This window comes from Petaurus breviceps, unplaced genomic scaffold, assembly GCF_028583685.1.
Source record: "Petaurus breviceps papuanus isolate PSGF00001 unplaced genomic scaffold, PetGlider_PUasm1.0 189, whole genome shotgun sequence".
Lineage (NCBI taxonomy): Eukaryota > Metazoa > Chordata > Mammalia > Diprotodontia > Petauridae > Petaurus > Petaurus breviceps.
The window spans coordinates 12467014-12487166 of NW_027185809.1; the positions used below are offsets into that span (position 1 = coordinate 12467014).

Consider the following 20153-nt stretch of genomic DNA (forward strand, 5'->3'; position numbering starts at 1 on the left):
AATTATTGGACTACCTGAAAGCCATGATCAAAAAAAGAGCCTAGACATCATCTTTCAAGAAATTATCAAGGAAAACTTCCCTGATATTCTAGAACCAGAGGGCAAAATAGAAATTGAAAGAATTCACTGATTGCCTCTTGAAAAAGATCCCCAAAAGAAAACTTCTAGGAATATAAAGCCAAATTCCAGAGTTCCCAGGTCAAGGAGAAAATATTACAAGCAGTCAGGAAGAAACAATTTGAGTATTGTGGAAACACAATCAGGATAACACAAGATCTAGAAGCTTCTACATTAAGGGATCAAAGGGCTTGGAATATAAATATTCTAGAGGTCAAAGGGGCTAGGATTAAAACCAAGAATCACCTACCCAGCAAAACTGAGTGTAAAACTTCAGGGGAAATTATGGTCATTCAATGAAATGGAGGACTTTCAAGCATTCTTGATGAAAAGACCAGAGATTAACAGAAAATTTGACTTTCAAATACAAGAAACAAGAGAAGCATGAAAAGGTAAATAGGATAGAGAAATCATAAAGAACTTGTTAAAGTTGAATTATTTATATTCCTATATGGAAAGATGATATTTATAACTCATGAGACTTTTCTCAGTATGAGGATAGTTGAAGGGAATATGTATGTATATATACTATATATATGTATCCATACATATATAGTTTGTGTAGGTGGGTGTATGTGTTTATATGTATATATGTGTGTACATGTATACATAGACAGGGGTACAGGGTGAATTGAATGTGAAAGGATGATATAAAAAAATAAAATTAAGAGGTGAGAGAGGAATATATTGGGAAAAGAAGAAGGGGAGAGATAGAATGGGGTATCTCACATAAAGGAGGCAGGAGAAAGCTGTTACAATGGAGAGGAAGAGCAGGAAGGTGAAAGGGAATGAGTCAACCTTACTCTCATTGGATTTGGATTAAGGAGGGAATAACATACACACTCAATTGGGTATCTTATCCTATAGGAAAGTAGGGGGGAAGGGGAAAAGAGGGAGGATGGTAGAAGGGAGGGAAGATTGGGGGAGAGGGTATTTAGGAGTAAACACTTTAGAAAAGGGACAGGGTCAAAGGAGAAAACAATGAATGGAGGATGGGATAGGACAGAGGGAAATATAGTTAGTCTTTCACATTATAGCTACAATGGAAATGTTTTTCATAGCTACACATGAATAACCTGTATTGAATTGCTTGTCTTTCCAGTGGGGATGAGTGAGGAGGGGAGAAGGGAACTCCAAGTTTTAAAAACAAATGTTAAAAAAATTTTTTAAAAATGGTTTTATATGCAACTGGGAAATAACATATACAGGCAATGGGATATAGAAATCCATCTTGCCCTACAAGAAAGTAAGGGGGGCTTGGGAGAATATAAGAGAGGGCATATTGGGGGAAGGTGTATTCAGTATGCTTGCCATCTTGGGGTAGGAGGTAGGGGAGAAATGGGGAAAAATTTGTAACTCAAAATCTTGTGCAAATGAATGTTGAAAACTAAAAATAAATAAATAAATTCAGAAAAACCCTGCCTTGCTTATTTATGTTTATTTATGAATTTTTTTTGTTCTCTTCTTTTGTTCATGTTTCATTGATACTGTTTTCTTTTTTTTTCCATCACTGTCACTCTCTACCACCTCCCCACCTTGTAATCCCAAGAAGCCCTCCCTTGCAACATAAAATCAAGAAAATTAACACATTCTCTAAGTCTGAAAATGTATGTCTGATCCTTCACTTCTTTCTGTGAGTTGGTGTAATGGGAGTGGGAATTTGAAGATCTTCCCTGCACCTTAGTAGACTTAGAGGGGAGTTCAAAGACCTTCCCTGCTTTGAAAGTAAACTTTGTCCCCTAATAAGCTGAATGTAATCATATGGAGCCTGTGATGGAGGGAATTTGCTGAAGGGTGCAACAGAGCTCACAGGAAGTTGGTAGTCAGAGCTAGCCAGACAATGGGGGAGAGAGGAGCTCAGGCAAGGATATAGATAGGTTTGTGAGTAAATATTAATCTTGTATTGGTTTGTGGGAAGGCTGAAGGATGCTGTGGCTCTCAGTGTTATTATGGCTTCTGAATATCTTTGGTACTGTGATGGAATTGGCTTGCTGGTTTTGGGATTTGGTTTTCTGGTGTCTAAATAAATGCTTCAATTCTATCCTCTATCTGGAGAGTCTGGTATATTTTGTGATCTAACGTCATGCAATACTTATAGTCACAGTCTTTATCATGATTGTGGGTGCTGTAAATATTGCATTGGCACTTCAGTTGGGAAGCATACTTCATTATCAGTTTCTGAAGTCATGATTGGCTACTGCACTTATCAGAGCTCTTGAGTCTTTCAAAGTATTTTTTTTCATTATTGTAACCTTTGTGTAAACTGCTCTTGTTTTGTTCATGACATTCACCATCAATTCACACACAGAAACACACAGACACTCTAGATAGTTTTATGTATTTGTAGATTTTTTAAATAGGTTAATTTATGTTTTGTTTTCAACATTCATTTCCATAAGTTTTAAATTTTCTCCCCCTCCCTTCCTTCTGCCTCCGCTAGATGGCATGCAATCTGATATAGGCTCTGTATATACCTTCCTATTAAACATATTTTCGCATTAGTCATGTTGTATAGAAGAATTAGAATGAATAGGAGTAACCATGAGAAAGAAAAACATAAAACAAAACAAAACAACAAAAAAGAAAATAGTCTGTTTTGATCTGCATTCAGAATCCGTATTTCTTTTTCTGGATGTTGATGACATTTTCCATCATGAGCCTTTTGGAATTGTTTTAGGGCCTTGCATTGCTAAGAAGAGCTAAGTCTTTCAAAACCAGTCATCACACACTATAGCTGTTACTGTGTACAATGTTCTGCTGGTTTTGCTCACTTCACTCAGCATCAGTTCATATAAGTCTTTCTAGGTTTTTCTGAAGTCCTCCTGTTCATCATTTCTTATAACACAATTGTATTCTATTACATTCATATAACACAACTTGTTCAGCCATTCTCCAATTGATGGATAGCCCCTCAACTTCCAGTTCTTGGCCACCACAAAAAGAGCTGCTATAAATATTTTTGGACATGTGGGTCCTTTTCCCATTTTTATGATCTCTTTGGGATACAGCCCTCGAGATGGTATTGGTGGGTCATGTACATTTTTAGAGCCCTTTGGGCATAGTTCCAAATTGCTCTCCAGAATGGTTAGATCAGCTCACAACTCCACCAGCAACAAATTAGTATCCAAACTTTCCACATCTCCAACATTTATCATTTTCCTGTTTTGCCATGTTAGCCAATATGATAGGTGTGATGTGGTACCTCAGAGTTGTTTTGATTTGCATTTAAATCAATAGTGATTTAGAACATTTTTTCCTTATAATTATAGATAGCATTAATTTCTTCCTCTGAAAACTGCTCATGCATATCCTTTGACCATTTATCAATTGGGGAATGGCTTGTATTCTTGTTAATATGACTCAGTTCTCTATATATTTTAGAAATGAGGCCTTTATCAGAGATAATAGTTGTAAAAATTCTTCCCCAGTTTTTTGCTTCCCTCCTAATCTTCATTGCATTGGCTTTTTCTGTGCAAAAATTCAATGTAATCAAAATTATCCACTTTGCATTTCATAATGTTCTCTGTCTTTTGTTTGGTTATAAATTCCTCTATTCTCTATAAATCTGAAAGATAAATTATTCCTTGCTCCCCTTCTTTGTTTATAGTATCAACCTTTATATCTAAATCATGTACCCATTTGGACTTTATTTTGTTATATGGTGTCAGATGTTGGTCTCTGCACAGTTTCTGCCACACTATTTACTAGTTTTCCCAGAAGTTTTTGTCAAATAGTGAGTTCTTATCCCAGAAGCTGGGGTCCTTGGGCTTATCAAACAGTAGATTACTATAATCATTGACTACTGTCTTGTGTACCCAACCAATCCACTGATATACCCTTCTGTTTTTTTAAAAATTTATTTGCTTTTAGTTTACAACATTACAAATTTTTGATTTCCAAATTTTCTGCCCCCCCCCCCCATGGAAGCATGCAATATGCAATCCACTAAAGGTCCTACATATACCTTCACATTAAACATTAGTGAAGTTGTAAAGAAGAATTATAACCAGTGAAATGGACAAGGAAGAAGAAACAAAACAAAAAGAAAAAGAGAGAGAGCAAGCAGTTTGCTTCAGTCTGCATTCAGACTCTATAATTCTTTCTCTGGATGTGGACAGCCTTTTCCATCAAGAGTCCTTTGGAGTTGTCTTATAACTTTGTATTGCTGAGAAGAGCCCAGTCTATCAATACCCCTCTATTTCTTAGCCAGTACCAAGTAGTTTTCATGGTTGCTGCTTTATAATACAATTTAAGATCTGGTATGACTAGGCCACCTTCCCTAGCATTTCTTCTCATTAATTCCCTTGATATTCTGGACTTTTTGTTCTTCCAGGTGAATTTTGTTATTATTTTTTCTAGCTCTAAAAAATAATTTTTTTGGTACTTTGGTATGGCGCTGAATAAGTAAATTAATTTAGGTAAAATTATCATTTTTATTATACCCATGAGCAACTGATGTTTTTTCAGCTTTTTAGATCTGACTTTATTTTTATAAAGAGTGTTTTGTAATATAATTCCTGGATTTGTTTTGGCACGTAGATTCCCAAATATTTTATAATGTCTATAGTAACTTTAAATGGAATTCCTCTTTCTTTCTCTTGCTGTTGGGCTTTGTTAGTAATATATAGAAATGCTGATGATTTATGTGGGTTTATTTTATATCAACTTTACTAAATTTATTATTTCAAGTAGTTTTTTACTTGATTCTCTAAGATTCTTTAAGCATATCAGCATATCATCTGCAAAGGGTGATACCTTAGTTTCTTCTTTGCCTGTTCTAATTCCTTCAATTTCTTTTTCTTCCCTTTTTGCTAAAACTAACATTTCTCGTACCATATTGAATAACAGTGGTGAAAATAGACACCTTGTTTCATCTTGGATCTTATTGGAAATGCATCTAGCTTATCCCCATTACAGATGATGCTTGCTGATGGTTTTAGGTAGATGCTACTTATCATTTTAAGGAAGGCTCATTTATTCGTAAGCTCTCTAGTGTTTTTAAATAGGATTGGGTGTTGTAATTTTGTCAGGTGATTTTTTTTGCATCTATTGAGATAATCATGTAGTTTATGTTAGTTTTGTTGTTGATATGATCAATTATGCTGATAGTTTTCCTAATATTGAACTAGCCCTACATTCCTGGTATAAATCCTTGTATATTTTATACCCACAAAATGTATTATTCTTGTGATAACTTGCTGTAATATATTTATTTTTTTGCCTTTTGGAGGGTAGTTGGGGTCAAGTGACTTGCCCAAGGTCACACAGCTAGTTTTTGTGTTAACTGTCTGAGGCTGGATTTGAACTCAGGTCCTCCTGACTCCAGGGCCAGGCCTCTATTCACTGCACCACCTAGCTGCCCAATGCTGTAATCTTTTTGCTAATATTTTATTTAAAATTTTTGCATCTATATTCATTAGGGAAATTGGTCTATCATTTTCTTTCTCTGTTTTGACTCTTCCTGGCTTAGGCATCAGTACATATTTGTATCATAAAAAGAATTTGATATAAGTCCTTCTTTGCCAATTTTCCCTAATAGTCTGTATTGTATTGGAATTAATTGTTCTTTAAATATTTGATAGAATTTGCTAGTAAATCCATCTGGCCCTGGAGATTTTTTCCTAGGGAGTTCATTGATGGCTTGTTAAATTTCTTTTTTGAGATGGGATTATTTAAGTATTTTACTTCCTCTTCTGTTAGTCTGGACAATTTATGCATTTATAAATATTCATCCATTTCACTAACATTCCAATTTTATGGGCACACAATTGGGTGAAATAATTCCTAATTATTGTTTTAATTTCCTTTTCATTGGTGGTAACTTCACTCCTTTCATTTTTGCTACTGGTAATTTGATTTTCTTCTTCTTCTTGCTTTTTGGAGGGGGGAAGACAGGGCAATTGGGATTAAGTTGACTTGCCCAAGGTCACAAGCTAGTAAGTGTTAAGTGTCTGAGGCCATATTTGAGCTCAGGTTCTCTTGACTCCAGGGTCAGTGCTCTTTGTATTGTGCCATTTAAACCACCCCCACTTCTTTATTTTTTTAAATAAAATTAACAAAAGGTTTATCCATTTTATTGTTTTTTCCCCCATGAAACCAGCTCTTAGTTTTGTTTATTAATTCAATAGTTTTCTTAATTTCAATTTTATTAATCTCTCCATTGGTTTTTAAGTATTTTTAATTTGATATTTAATTGAGGATCTTTAATTTGTTCTTTTTCTAGCTTTTTCAGTTGTGTGCTGAATTTATTGATCTCCTCTTTCTCTATTTTATTCATGTAAGCATTCAGAGATATAAAAGTTCCCCTAAGAACCACCTTTGATACATCCCACCTTTGATACATCCCACAAAATTCTCTTTAATGGAGTTATTGATTGTCTCTATGATTTGTTGTTTGATCCACTAATTTTTTAGGATTGGATTATTTCATTTCCAGTTAATTTTTAATCCATCTTTCCTGGCTTTTTGTTACATATAATTTTTATTGCATCATGATCTGAAAAGGATGTATTTAATATTTCTGCCTTTCTGCACTAGATTGTGAGGTTTTTATGCCCTAGTACATTGTAAATTTTTGTGTATGTGCCATGTACCACTGAGAAAAAGGTATATTCCTTTTTATTTCCATTCAATTTTCTCTAGAAGTCTATCATATCTAGCTTTTCTAAAATTCTGTTCACCTCCTTAACGTTTTTCTTGTTTATTTTGAGGTTAGATTTATCAAGTTCAGAGAGGGGGCGGTTGAGGTCTCTCACTAGTATAGTTTTGCTATTTCTTTCTGTAACTCCCTTGACTTCTTCTCTAAGAATTTGAATGCTATATCACTTGGTGCATATATGTTTAGTAATAATATTACTTCATTGTCTATGATGCCTTTTAGCAGGATATAGTTTCCTTCCTTATTTCTTTTAATTAAATCTGTTTTTGCTTTTGCTTTGTCTGAGATTAGGATTGCTACCCCTGCTTTTTTACTTTAGCTAAAACATGATATATTCTACTCCAACCTTTTACCTTTACTCTGTGTGTAATCTCCTATTTTAAACATGTTTCTTGTAAACAACATATTGTAGGATTATGGTTTTTAATCCATTCTGCTATCCACTTCTGTTTAATGGGAGAGTTCATCTTATTCACATTCACAGTTATGATTACTATCTGTGTCTTTGTCTCCATCCTATTTCCTCCACGTTTATGCTTTTATTTCTCCCTTCTCCCATTTTCTCCTCAAAAGAGTTTTGCTTTTGACTACTGCTTCCCTCAGTCTTCCTTCCTTTCTGTCAGTCCCCCTCCCTTTCAAGGTCTGTAAGGGAGAGTGAGAATGACTTACTTCTTACTCTGTCATCTTGGCTCCAGGAAGTAAGTCCCCCATAGTTATCTTAAATGATGGTTTTTTCCCTATTTTTTTCTTGCTACATTTTATTATATATATTAAGGTTGGTGGTTTCATGGATTTATTTTTTATTCTGCTACTTTGATGAAGTTATTTATTGTTTCATTTAATTTTAGTTATTCTCTATTTTCTTTAAGTAAACTATATCATCTACAAAAAGTGACTATTCATTATTTTTTCCTTATGCCTATTGCCTCAATTTCTTTTTCTTGTCTTATTGCTATACCTAATTTTTCTAGAATTATATCAGATAACAATAGGCACCCTTATTGTGCTTTTGATCTTACTAGAAAGAAGTTCAGCATTTTTGCTTTTCAGATACTTTTAGCTCTTATTATTTTTCTAAATTAAATTTTATTTTATTTTCAAATAAAATCAGTTTTTTTTCTTCCTCCCATTCCCCTGCTCCTCCAATTAGAAAGCAAGAAAAACAAAAACTTTGTTACAAGCATGTTTAGTTGAGTAAAGCAACATTTCTCACTGGTCATATTTAAAAAAAAAACGTCTTAGTCTATAATCTGATTCTGTTGCCTCTCTAACAGGAGATGAACAGCATGTGTTATCGAGTACTAAGGAATTTTAGTTGGCCAGTGGTTGGTGATATAGCTATTTATGTGTGTGTATGTATACAGTTTTATATCTATATATGTATGTGCATATACATACATAGATATAAAACTTGGGAACATATAGACATATATGCATGTATGTATGTATACTTTGTTTTAATCAGCCAAGATTTGCCTTCTCACTTTCTATCTCAAATTCCTCCCTCAGCATCCCCATGTAGAACAGAAGAAAACAATTGTCATTTACAGACATCAATCAGTCAATTGAAACAATTTTCCTCTTTGGCTGTGGCTTAGAAAATATTTGTCTCATTCTGAATTCTGAATCCTTCATTTCTTTATCTCACTAGTCTGGAATTTTGGTTGATCGTTACATTGACAAAGAGTTCTGTACAATAGTATTCTGTCATATTTATATACTATAACTTGTACGTCCATTCCTCAAAATGTGGGTACCTTGCCAGATTTCCATTCTTTGTAACCTCAAAAAGAACTAAAAATATTTTTGTACATCCTTAGAATATGTTTTGAATTCCCTCTCCTCCCTTCTCCTTTTTCCCTCCTATTTTTTTAGGTGAGTGAAATGCATTTCTGTGCCAAGCTCTGTGTGTGTGTGTGTGTGTTCTTTCTTTTGATCAGTTTAGATAAGAGTGGGGTTCAGTTGTTAGCAATTTTCTGACCTGGGTTTGGAGCTGAGCAAGAGTAGACTGCTGCTGGATTAAGCCCCTAGTGGCCAGCTGGAAAGCTCTGCTGATTCATAGCAGGGGACTCGTGGGCTTCCTTTTGGTCCAGATTCCTGGATCCTGGTCATTTCTCTGCAGTCTGGGTTAGACTTTGGAAGTGGGGCTCTGCTTTACCTCTGATTTCTGAGCCACACCACTGCTGCTTCCATTGGCTTCTGAATTTCCTCTGTTCTCCATCACTGCCCAGGGCCTCCTGAACGCCGTGGTCTGCACAGATCCCTTTTTCATTCCACCCTTCTGTGACTTAGGACTGGTTAAGGAGTGCCAAAGCTGCCAGCTAGCACCTGTTCCCATCTCAGTGCCCTGATAAAGGTATGAAGCTTTTCCAGTATGAGTCCGAACCCTCTTGTTTGGGTGCACAGCCTCTCCCCAGGTGCTGGAGTGCTCTAAGTGCAGTGTGCTCTTGGCCTGACCCCATTTCCAGCATCTGAAGACATTCCTTTCTATCTCCTCCTCATTTGTCTAGATGAGCTGGACAAAGGACTCACTGTGAATTTTTCTGGATTTCCCCATCAGGATTTGGTCTGTTGCATTTTCTATATCTATTAGGATAAGTCACTAGAAATGAGCTGATTGCATTGCTTCCTTTCACTCTACTATCTTGGCTCTGTCTCTAGCTCTTGGTCTTAGATAGAATATAGCTACAAAACATTTTTTTTTTTTTATTAAGCAATCGGGGTTAAGTAACTTGCTCAAGGTTACAAGGCCAGTTATTTCTGGGTGTGGTGCTGAGTGTCCAATACAAAACATTTTTACAGAAAAAAACCCCCAGATAATTTGGTGAGATATTAATTGCTCATGAGTGGCCTGTGTTAATATACAAATTACATTGCTACTTAAATTACTTAAGTTATTCTTTCATATAACAGTAGCCTCAAATAACACCATTTATTACCCATGGATATTTTACCAGAGGTTCAATTAAAGAGGCAAACTAAACCAAGAAAAGATGGGAGTTCAGACTTAAGCAAGGAAGGAAAGCCTACTCACTGATCCATGGGAGAGGATGTTGGACTGGATGCCATGGAGTCCATGCTGGTACTGAGGCACTCAGATCCTCCTCCCAAGGGTCAAGGAAGGTCCTTTCACCTAGTTAGACTTCACTTCTGACACCAGGAAAAATGTTGACTCCAGACCCAGTATAAAGAACAACAGAGGAGTCAGGAAAAAAAAAACAACACCCCAGAAATGTGTCTTTAATATGGATAAAACCAGATGCGTGCGCTGGCATGATTCAAGTATAGAAGTACAAGAGTGCCCATTGGTATAGGATTACACAGCAGTATTTAAAGACTAAAGCCACAAGAGGGGGAACAAAGGGGCAGTTTGGGAGGGGGTGGCTCTGGGAATGGATGGAATGGATAGAACAAAGATGCAGAACATTGGTGAAGGTCAGCAATCCCAGGATCAGTTTAGGATGGTTTAAGGTGGTCTGGGTTACTCCAGGCAAAAGGTGCAGTCAGAGGACAAACTCAGAGACATTTGGGTAAATGCAACACTTTGGTTCATGGTTCTTTTTGGTGATTGGTCAGCTCAAGCCTTTCTCTAGAAATGGGAGTTCTGCCAAAACTATGGCAGAATTCAAGTCATCTTCATAGAAAGTATAACAGAACTGAGAAATACCTACCTATGCTACGTTCTCTTTTAAAGGTGCTTTCTAAATTACTTGTGTTGTGTAACGATAGAATACATTCTGCTTTCCCAACAGAGTAGAGACTCTGCAAGAGGCATCTGATTTTGCCTAGTTTTTGTGTTCTGAGAGTTTATTGCCCTCTTGTGGCATGAAGCATAGTTGATTTGCAGATGTGAAGTTCTCGTTTAAAGCTTGTATACTAAGAAGGCAAGAAAGTCCTTTTGGGGACCACATGGGTGTTTCTCTTTAGAGACACAAACACAGTCTTAGAACAAAAACTGCAAATCTCTTTGATGTTTATGTACCATAGAATTCAGAGCTAGAAGAGTCCTTAGAAATCATCTGGTCCAACTTCATTTTACAGATGACATAACAGTGTTGGAGAGATTAACTCTCCAGTGGTCAAACAGGAGGTAAGTAATGGAACTGGGCTTTGAATTTGGGTCTTGTGATTCTAAATTCAGTGTACTTTTTTTTTTTTGTCTAGGCAAAAGAGGCTTTTTTTTTTTTTTTGCCTCATTTTTCCTACCCTTAATCATTGAATGGGTGTTGCTTCAGACAAAGAGAGACCTGGGAAAGGCCTTAGTTTAAAGAGTCCAATGTCTCCCACTACATCCAGGGCCATTTCCAGTTGTCCTGATCTATATCTAGCCACTGGACCCAGATGGCGCCGGGGGAGAGAGTGAGGGTAGTGACTCTGCACAGCCCTGCTCACTTAAATCCAATTCACTTGCAAGTCACGACATCACCTTTCTGATGTCATTGGTCCTCTTCAAGAACAAAGGTCAAGCAACAGTGTACTTTGTACTACTTCATGCCACTTTGCATAGAATCTTATTGGTAAGAGATTTCAGTGGTTCCCATTTGCATATGTAACACTAGAACTTTTTGTTATCGGATATTTACTCAAAGATATAATCACAATATACAAACATACTTCACTAACAGTGGGAGGTATAATCTCTCACCACCTAGTAGCATCTCAGTCTCTAGCATTTATAACCCCTACTATGTGCCAGTGACTGCTAAGCAACTTCATTAATAATACAAGCTAGCATTTACATACTGCCTACTCTGTGCTAGGCAATGTGCATAGTGCTTTATGCATATTAACCATAACACTAGCTAGCTTTTATAGCCCCTACTATGTGCCAGTTATTGTGCTAAACACATTCATTAATAATATGAGCTAGCACTTATATGCTGCCTACTCTATGCTAGGCAATGTGCTAAGTGCTTAATATATATGATACATAATACTAGCTATTATATATAACCCATACTATGTGCCAGTCATTGCAAAGCACTTTTATTAAAAATACTAGCTAGCATTTACATACTGCCTATTCTGTGCTTGGTAATACGCATAGTGCTTTATGAATATTAGCCATCATACTAGCTAGCATTTAAAACCCCTACCATGTGCTAGTCACAAGTAAGCACTTTTATTAATAATAGTAGCTAACATTTACATACTGGCCACTCTGTGCTAGGCAATGTTCATTGTGCTTTATGTACATTAACCATAATACTAGTTAGAATTTATAATACCTGTTATGTGCCCATCATTGTACTACACACTTTTATTAATAATACTACTTAGCATTTACATGCTGCTACTCTGTGCTAAGCAATTTGCTAACTGTTTTATGTATATTAACCCTAATACTACCTAGCATTTATAACCACTACCATGTGCCAGTCATTGCTCAGCAATTTTATTAATAATACTAATTAGCGGTTACTTACTGCCTACACTGTCCTAGGAAATGCTCATAGTGCTTCATGTATATTAAGCATAATACTAACTACCATTTATAAAACCTACTATGTGCTAGTCACTGCTAAGCTTATTTACTAGCTAGCATTAATAACCCATAATGGGTGTCAATCACTGTGCTAAACACTTTCATTAATAATACTAGGTAGCATTTACATACTGCCTATTTTGTGACGGGCAATGTGCTAAATGCTTTATGCATATTACCCAGCATTTCTAACCCCTACTATGTGCCAGTCATTTCTAGGTGCTTTTATTAATAATACTAGCTAGGAGTTACTGCCTACTCTGTGCTAGGAAATTCGCATAGTGCTTTATGTATATTAAGCATCATACTAGCTGCCATACTATGTGCCAGTCATGCTAAGCACTTTTATTAATATTACTAGCTAGACTTTATATACTGCCTACTCTCTGCTAGCAATGTGCTAAGTGCTTTATGTATATTAAATATAATACTACCTAGCATTTATATGCCCTACTATATACCAGACATTGCTAAGCACTTTTTTTTTAGGAGGGCAATTGGGGTTAAGTAATTTGCCCAAGGTCACAAGGCTAGGTTTTGTGTGTGTGTGTGTGTGTGTGTGTGTGTGTGCTAAGTGTCTGAGGCCAGATCCGAATTCCCATCCTCCTGACTCTAGGGCAGGCGCTGTACTCACTGTGCCGCCTAGTCGCCCCCTGCTAAGAACTTATTAATAACACTAGCTAGCATTTACATACTGCCTTCTCTGTGCTAGGCAATGTGTTAAATGCTTTATGAATGTTAACCATAATCCTAGCTTGAATTCATATACCCTATTATGGGCCAGTCACTATGCTAAGCACTTTTATTAATAATACTACCTAGCACTTGCATATTGCCTACTCTCGGCTAGGCAAATGTCCGTAGTGCTTTATGTATTTTAACCATAATAATAGCTAGCATTTATAGCACCTACTTTGTAACAGTCACTGCTAAGAAGTTTTATTAATAATACTTACTAGCATTCACATACTGACTACTCTGTGCTAGGCAATGTTTTAAGTGTTTCTTGTATATTAACCAGAATACTTGCTAGCATTTATAACTGCTACTATATACAAATCATTGTGCTAAGCACTTAAAAAAATTAATACAAGCTAGCATATACATGCTGCCTACACTGTACTAGGCAATGTGCTAAGTGTTTATGTATATTAACCATAATACTAGGGGTTATTTATAACCCCTAGTATGTGCCTGTCCCTGCTGAGCATTTTTATTAATATTACTCGCTAGCATTTACATTCTGCCTACTCTGTGCTGGGCAATGTATCCAGTGCTTTATGTATATTAACCATAATACTAGCTAGCATTTATAACCCCTACTATGTGCCAGTCACAGCTGAGCATATTTATTAATAATACTAGCTAGCATTTACATACAACCTTCGCAGTGCTAGTCAATGTGCCTAATGCTTTATGTATATTAACTATAACACAAGCTAGCATTTATAGCTCCTACTATGTGCTAAGCACTTTTATTAATAATATTACATAGCATTGACTTACAGTATACTCTGACCTAGGCAATGTGTTAAGTGCTTTGTGTATATAAACCGTAATACTAGCTAGCATTTATAACCTCTACTATGTTCCAAACACTGTGCTAAGGAATTTTATTAATGATGCAATCTAGCATTTACATGCTGCATGCTCTGTGCTATGTAATGTGCTAAGTGTTTTATGTATATTCGCCATAATAATAGCTAGCATTTATAACCCCTAACATGTGCCAGTCACTGCTAAGCATTTATTAATGCTTATATTAGCTAGCTTTTACATACTGCCTACTCTGTCCTCATATGTGCATAGAGCATAATAATAGCTAACATTTATATCCCCTATCATGTGCAGGTCACTGTTAGGCAATTTTATTAATAATACAAGCTAGCCATTACATACTGCCCACTCTGTGCTGGGCAATGTGCTAAGTGTTTTATGTATATTAAACATAATACTACCTAGCATAAAGCATTGAACATATTGCCAAGCACAGAGTTGGCGTTATGTTAATACTTGTTAGTATTGCTAATAAAAGTGCTTAGCAGTGACTGGCACATAATAGGGAATATAAATGCTAGCTATTATGATGGTTAATATACATCAAGCACATAGCACATTTCCTAGCACAGAGAAGGAAGCATGTAAATGCTAGCTCGTATTATTAATAAAAGTGCTTAGCAGTGACTGGCACATAGTAAGGGATATAAAGCCTACCTATTATTATGTTTAATATACATAAAGCACTATTCCCATTGTCTATCACATATTAGTCAGTATGTAAATGTTACCTAGTATTATTAATAAAAGTGCTTAGCAGTGATTGGCTCATAGTAGGGTAGATAAATGCTAGATAGTGTAATGGTTAATATACATAAAGCACTATGCACATCCGTCTAGCCTGAGTAGGCAGTATATAAATGCTAGCTAGTATTATTAATGAAAGTGCTTAGCAGTTTTAGACTGGCACATAATATGTGCTTCTGAGCAACAGTAGACTGGGCAGCTAGGTGGAGCAGTGGATAGAATACTAGACCTGGAGGTAGGAAAATCTGAGTTCAAATGCAGCCTCAGACACTTACTAGCTGTGTGGCCCTGGGCAAGCTTGTCACCTCACCTTGTTTGCCTCAGTTTCTTCTTTTGTAAAATGAGCTAGAGAAGGAAATGGCAAAGCACTCAAATATATTTGCCAAGAAAACCCTAAATGGGGTCATGACGAGTCAGACATGACTGATAAAGGTTGACAAACTAAAGAAAGACTGCTACTAGATTCACCCACTGTTAGCTTGGAAACTCTGCAGGTTCAGAGCCATAGAAAAGCAGATCCCTTTTGGTCTGGGATTTTAGCCTTGGTTATTCCTCTGCAGATTTCAGAGTGCACTAGAAGTTGAGACCCTGCTTTGTTTTTGGGTCTGAGCACCACTGTCGCTTATCTTTGAACATTCTCTTCTCCCCTTCCATTGCCCAGGGACTGTGGCCACTACCTACTCTGCAACACTTTCCCTTTGCACAGGACCTCTTTTGCAATCTGCCTTGGACCTGTGACCTGGAAGGGGATAGTGAGTGACAAATCTGCCAGAAGTCTCCCCTTCCAGTCAGTGTCTCAGTGTGGGTCTGGGATCCCTTCTTGCCCCAGTGCACAGCCTCTCCCTGGGTTCTGCAGTGCTCTGCCTCGCTTTCCTCTCCTGACCAGATCCTTTCCCCAGTGTCTGTAGATATCTCTATTTGTGACAAACTGAGCCATATAAATGACTCGCTGTGTTTTTTCCCTTGGGTTTCCCCCAAGATTAAGTCTGGTGAATTTTCTAACCTGTTTGAAAGACTTACCCCCTCCTTCCCCTTCTCCCCCAAAAGTACACTGAACTGCTTCCTGCTATTCTGCCATCTTGACTCTTTGATATCAATGTTTACCTTCATAGTCCATGGCTAATGATTGTCTGCAACTCTCTAAGACTTTAACTATAGAGGCAGGTATGTGGCACAGTAGATAGAGAGCTGAGTCTGGGGTCAGGAAGATCTGAGTCCAAATCCCCTCTTAGAGACTTACTGGTTGTATGACCTTGGGCAAGTCACTTACCTCCTTCCCCTCCCCACCCCCAGTTTCCTCTTCTATAAAATGGTGACAAAATAACACTTACCTCCCAGGTTTATTGTGAGGATCAAATGAGATTTTATAAAGAACCTAGTACAATGCCTGGTTTGTAATAGTTGATAAATAAATATTATTATTATTATTACTTTTAGAATCACTGCCAATTTATATCAATAGAAGGATTTTTCACACAGGGATGGTAGATTCAGATATAGAAGGAATTCTCAGTCAACTAGTTCAACATTTTCATTTTATAGTTAAGGGACCTGAAGGTTAAATGATTTGTCCAAAGTCACGAAGTAGTAAATAGTAGAGACAGGATTTGAACCCAGGCCCTCTATTGCTTTTTAGTTGTTCAGTCACGTCCAACTCTTTGCAATGCCTCTTCGGGGTTTTCTTGGGAAAAAAAACTAGAGTGTTTTGTTATTTCCTTCTTCAGCTCATTTTACAGATGAGGAAAGGGGGGAAAACAGGGTGAAGTGACTTGCCCAGAGTGACACAGTTGGTAAATGTCTGAGGACAGATTTGAACTTAGGTCTTCCTGACTCCAAACCCAGCACGCTATCCACTTTGCACCCAAGTGGGGGAGTTAAAAAGAAGACACATAGCATAGTATGCCTCAAAATAGGACAGTTCAGTTATTCTTATGTAGAAAGCAATGATTACTATAAAATAATCACAGCTTTTTATTACAGAATGATTAGAACCAAAATCCAACAACTTAACTTATATTCCTACTATTATAATCTACTGGGAGGAAGACAGGACAAACTTATCATGAGATAACAACTTTGCTATACTGCTAATTAGTCATTTTCCATTTTGATTTTCCTCCTGGTAACCTTTTTTTTGGATGTTAGCCATATTTTCCTATTGGCTGTGAACAAAGGGACACCAGGAAACATCAGGTCAGGGTCAACGATAGACATTTGCCAGAACATAAAATCGTGAAAAAGTAATTTTTTTTAACAGAACAAAAGAGTCACAACTAAGTGAGAACAATTAAGTAAGGTATTGTTAGGTAGGGAACACCTGCTCCTTAAGACTTGTTCTATTTTTCCCAGCGCTCTTGCTCCCAACTCAAGAGGCTCCTGATGAAAACACACAGTTACCCCTCTTTCTGCTTATCCAAGGAGAAGTCATCCTTCCGGGACTTGAAGAAGGGAATTGCAGATGTTGTGGTATCTGCTGTTGCTACAGTCATCCTGCTGCCATGGGACAGTCACCTTCTCTTCTCTTCACCTTTAGAGTCCCTAAGTCCTGCCTTGGGCTGGACATGAAAAACATCTCTCCTCCCAAACTATTTGAGAAGTTTCCTCTTGTTGCATCTTGGAAGGACGACAAATCTTAGGGTTTTTGTGGCCAACCAGCCGTAGCCAGAGGTTATTACATTCTCATCATCAAGCTCTCTGTACCCACGGGTTCCTTCCCACACATCTGCAAATATTCCTGAGAAAAGAAATCATTTCCTTGACTCTGCCAACCCTTGAATTAGCTAAATTCTTAAAAAGGGCTAACTAGACTTGCTCTTCCACTTCATGACCCACTCCCTTCTCAATCTCTTGCAGTTTCTAACAGTCTCTTTCTTAAAATTTCTTTGAATGCTTTTGGTTAGAGTTTGCATTAATTAATCAGTCAATTGATTATCTTACATGCATTGGTCCAACACAACAAAAGTTCTTGGAAAGGGATTTCTGTCTTTGTATCCCCAGAACCTAGCACAATGTCTTCTGCTTCTTAGGATGCTTAGAAGGTTTGTTGAATGAATTTAAGTCCGAGAGAATGCTTTTGGGCATCTTTTGATTCATTCACCTTTTTTCTTCTTGTTTTCCATGCAGGTTTGAATGGTCCCATTGAATTATCAAAAGAACTCATTTTCCTCAATGACTTATGACCTTTTGGATCAAGTCCTTGAAGGCTTGTATCACTTGTTTGTTCCTGAGGGTGTAAATGAAGGGATTCAGCAGAGGAGTGATGGCAATTGGGAGTAAACTTACTTCTTTTTGGAAGCTGAAGTCTTCTTTTGCTGATGGTTTAATGTATATGAAGATACAGCTTCCATAGGAGAGAGAAATCACAATCATATGGGAAGAACAGGTGGAAAAGGCCTTTTTCTTTCGTCGAGCAGAAGGAAATCTGAGAATTGTCTGGATAATATTTGAGTAGGAGAAAATCACCAACCCTAAGGTGGCAATCAGTGTCACTATGGCTGAGAGAATCAAGTAGCCCTACCAGGCCTGTGTCTGAGCAGGAGAGCTTCAGAAGGGGAGCAGTATCACAGTAATAATGATTTATTACATTGGATGGGCAGAAGTCCAGGAGACTTAGCATTATGACTGCTGGTACAGCAATCAGGAAGCCAGCTAGCCAAGAGCAGAGGACAAGCAGGATGCAGACTCTGTTGTTCATGATGGTTGTGTAATGCAGTGATTTTTTAATGGCGACATACAGGTCATAGGACATGGCAGCCAGAAGGCCCCCAGAAAATATGGCGAAAAAGTACTGAAGGAAGCAGCCAACAAAGCTGATGGTTTTGTTCCCTGTTGCAATGCTGTGTAGGAGTTTGGGAGTAAAAACAGTCGTGATGAAAATTTCCAAGATGGCAAAACTCTGAAGGAAGGTGTCTAGAGGTGGGAATCCATATAGTGAGAGTGATAATGCCCTTCAGCGCCACCTAGAGGTTAATAGAGAAGAAGAACCTTAGAATGGCCAACTGCAACTGCCTCTTTAGTTGGAGAGGTTTTCCAAAGGTCTTTGCAAACTAAGCTAGTTCCTGTTGCCCCAGATCTCTGAGTTATTTACTGTGGATTCTGTTCTGACTCAACAGGGTGAGCGAATTATTCCTGGTGAGCAAAGAGCTGGAAGGGAAGTGCTGGAGTGTAGTGCCCAGAGAGAAACAGCTTTGTAAGAAAGCTTCAAGTTTCTCTGGCTTAACGCCTAGGCAACGGAGGAAGTTTTACCTTTTCACGGGAAACACGGGGAGATATAGATACTCAACATCTGTTGGGAGTCGAGTGAATTACTTGCTGAAGGAAATTCAGGGTTTCAGTATCAGGTCCTCTTTTTTTTTTTTTTAAAGAGGTGTTTCAAAGTTTCAAAAACTTTTAAATTCTAGTCCAGTTTAATAAATGAAAATCCCCCCCCCCCCCAAATCATTCATTGTATCAGTGTCAAACACTGAAAAGAACACACCAAACAACGGATCTACAAAGGCCCTCTTGGGGTTTTCTGTGTGATCTTCGCTTCCCTGAGAGTTTCACGGAACATTATACATGTTGAATCCGTGCTCAATGATGAAACATTTTCTGAACTAGCATTCACTATAAACGACAATATTTCCATTAAAAGGAGAGATGGGGTGTCACAAAAATGAAGAGGTCATCGGCAAATAATGTTTGAGGCACAGGACATCATATTTGCTCGTGACGTCCAGTCATTGCTTACAAAGAAGGATCACAGCATACAAAATATGGTCATCATTTCTTTATTCACCTCCCTAGTTTTAAAGTCTAATTACAACAAATCCTAGCATTTGCCGTAATTCATTATAAGTTTGTTTTGATTTGTTTTTAAAAAGCATCTCATTAGCGGTAACAACAGGAGCGAGAATCTATTAAAACGAACTCTGTAGCGTTGGCCAACTGCTTTAGAATCTTGTGCCATGTAGAGACTTTCTATTCAAAGTAGAAAGTACTTAATACCGTACAGTAAGGAATAAATCCCCCAAAGGTAATGGAAGATTACAATGATCGGTACTACAGAAGTCACTGGAGAAGAAAATAAATGATATGACAAAACTGAAAGCATATTTTCTCACTGAAGAATTCTACACGATCTGTGTTCCTTTTAAGGATGCTTAGTTCATCAACAATGTTCCCACTGTAATCCAACAGCTTTCGGACAGGATCCGAAACAAAACCATACCTGCTTTGTAGTCCCCTGAATAGTTTGGGTTTGTCACTCTTGATAAAGGCAGTACTGGGGGGAACCGCCCCAGTTTTCATCCTCATACTCCGAGAATCATAACACCCGCACATAGCTTTCATTCTTAAACCGCGTCTTCCTGGAAGCATCCTCTGCAATTAGGACGTAGCTGAGTTAAATCAAACTGTCCAAGATCACAAGAGCTACAGAGCAAAATGTTGGAGAAAGCCAGTTCTCTGCATGCTTCCGATGATAATTCAGATCCCTGGAGAGATCCCAGCTCGCAGCTCAGACGACAGCAGCCTCAGCCCCAACGCCGGACTGAGCCCGTGATTGCTGCAGTTCCCTAATGCCTTTCAGTGAAATTCAAGAACTTGTGT

The 20153-nt window shown here is 37.5% G+C and overlaps 1 pseudogene; it reads right to left on the minus strand.

Annotated features, from left to right (window-relative positions):
- Positions 1-17729: 17729 nt before the first annotated feature.
- Positions 17730-19859, minus strand: LOC138164139 (olfactory receptor 6C4-like; annotated as a pseudogene).
- Positions 19860-20153: the final 294 nt, after the last annotated feature.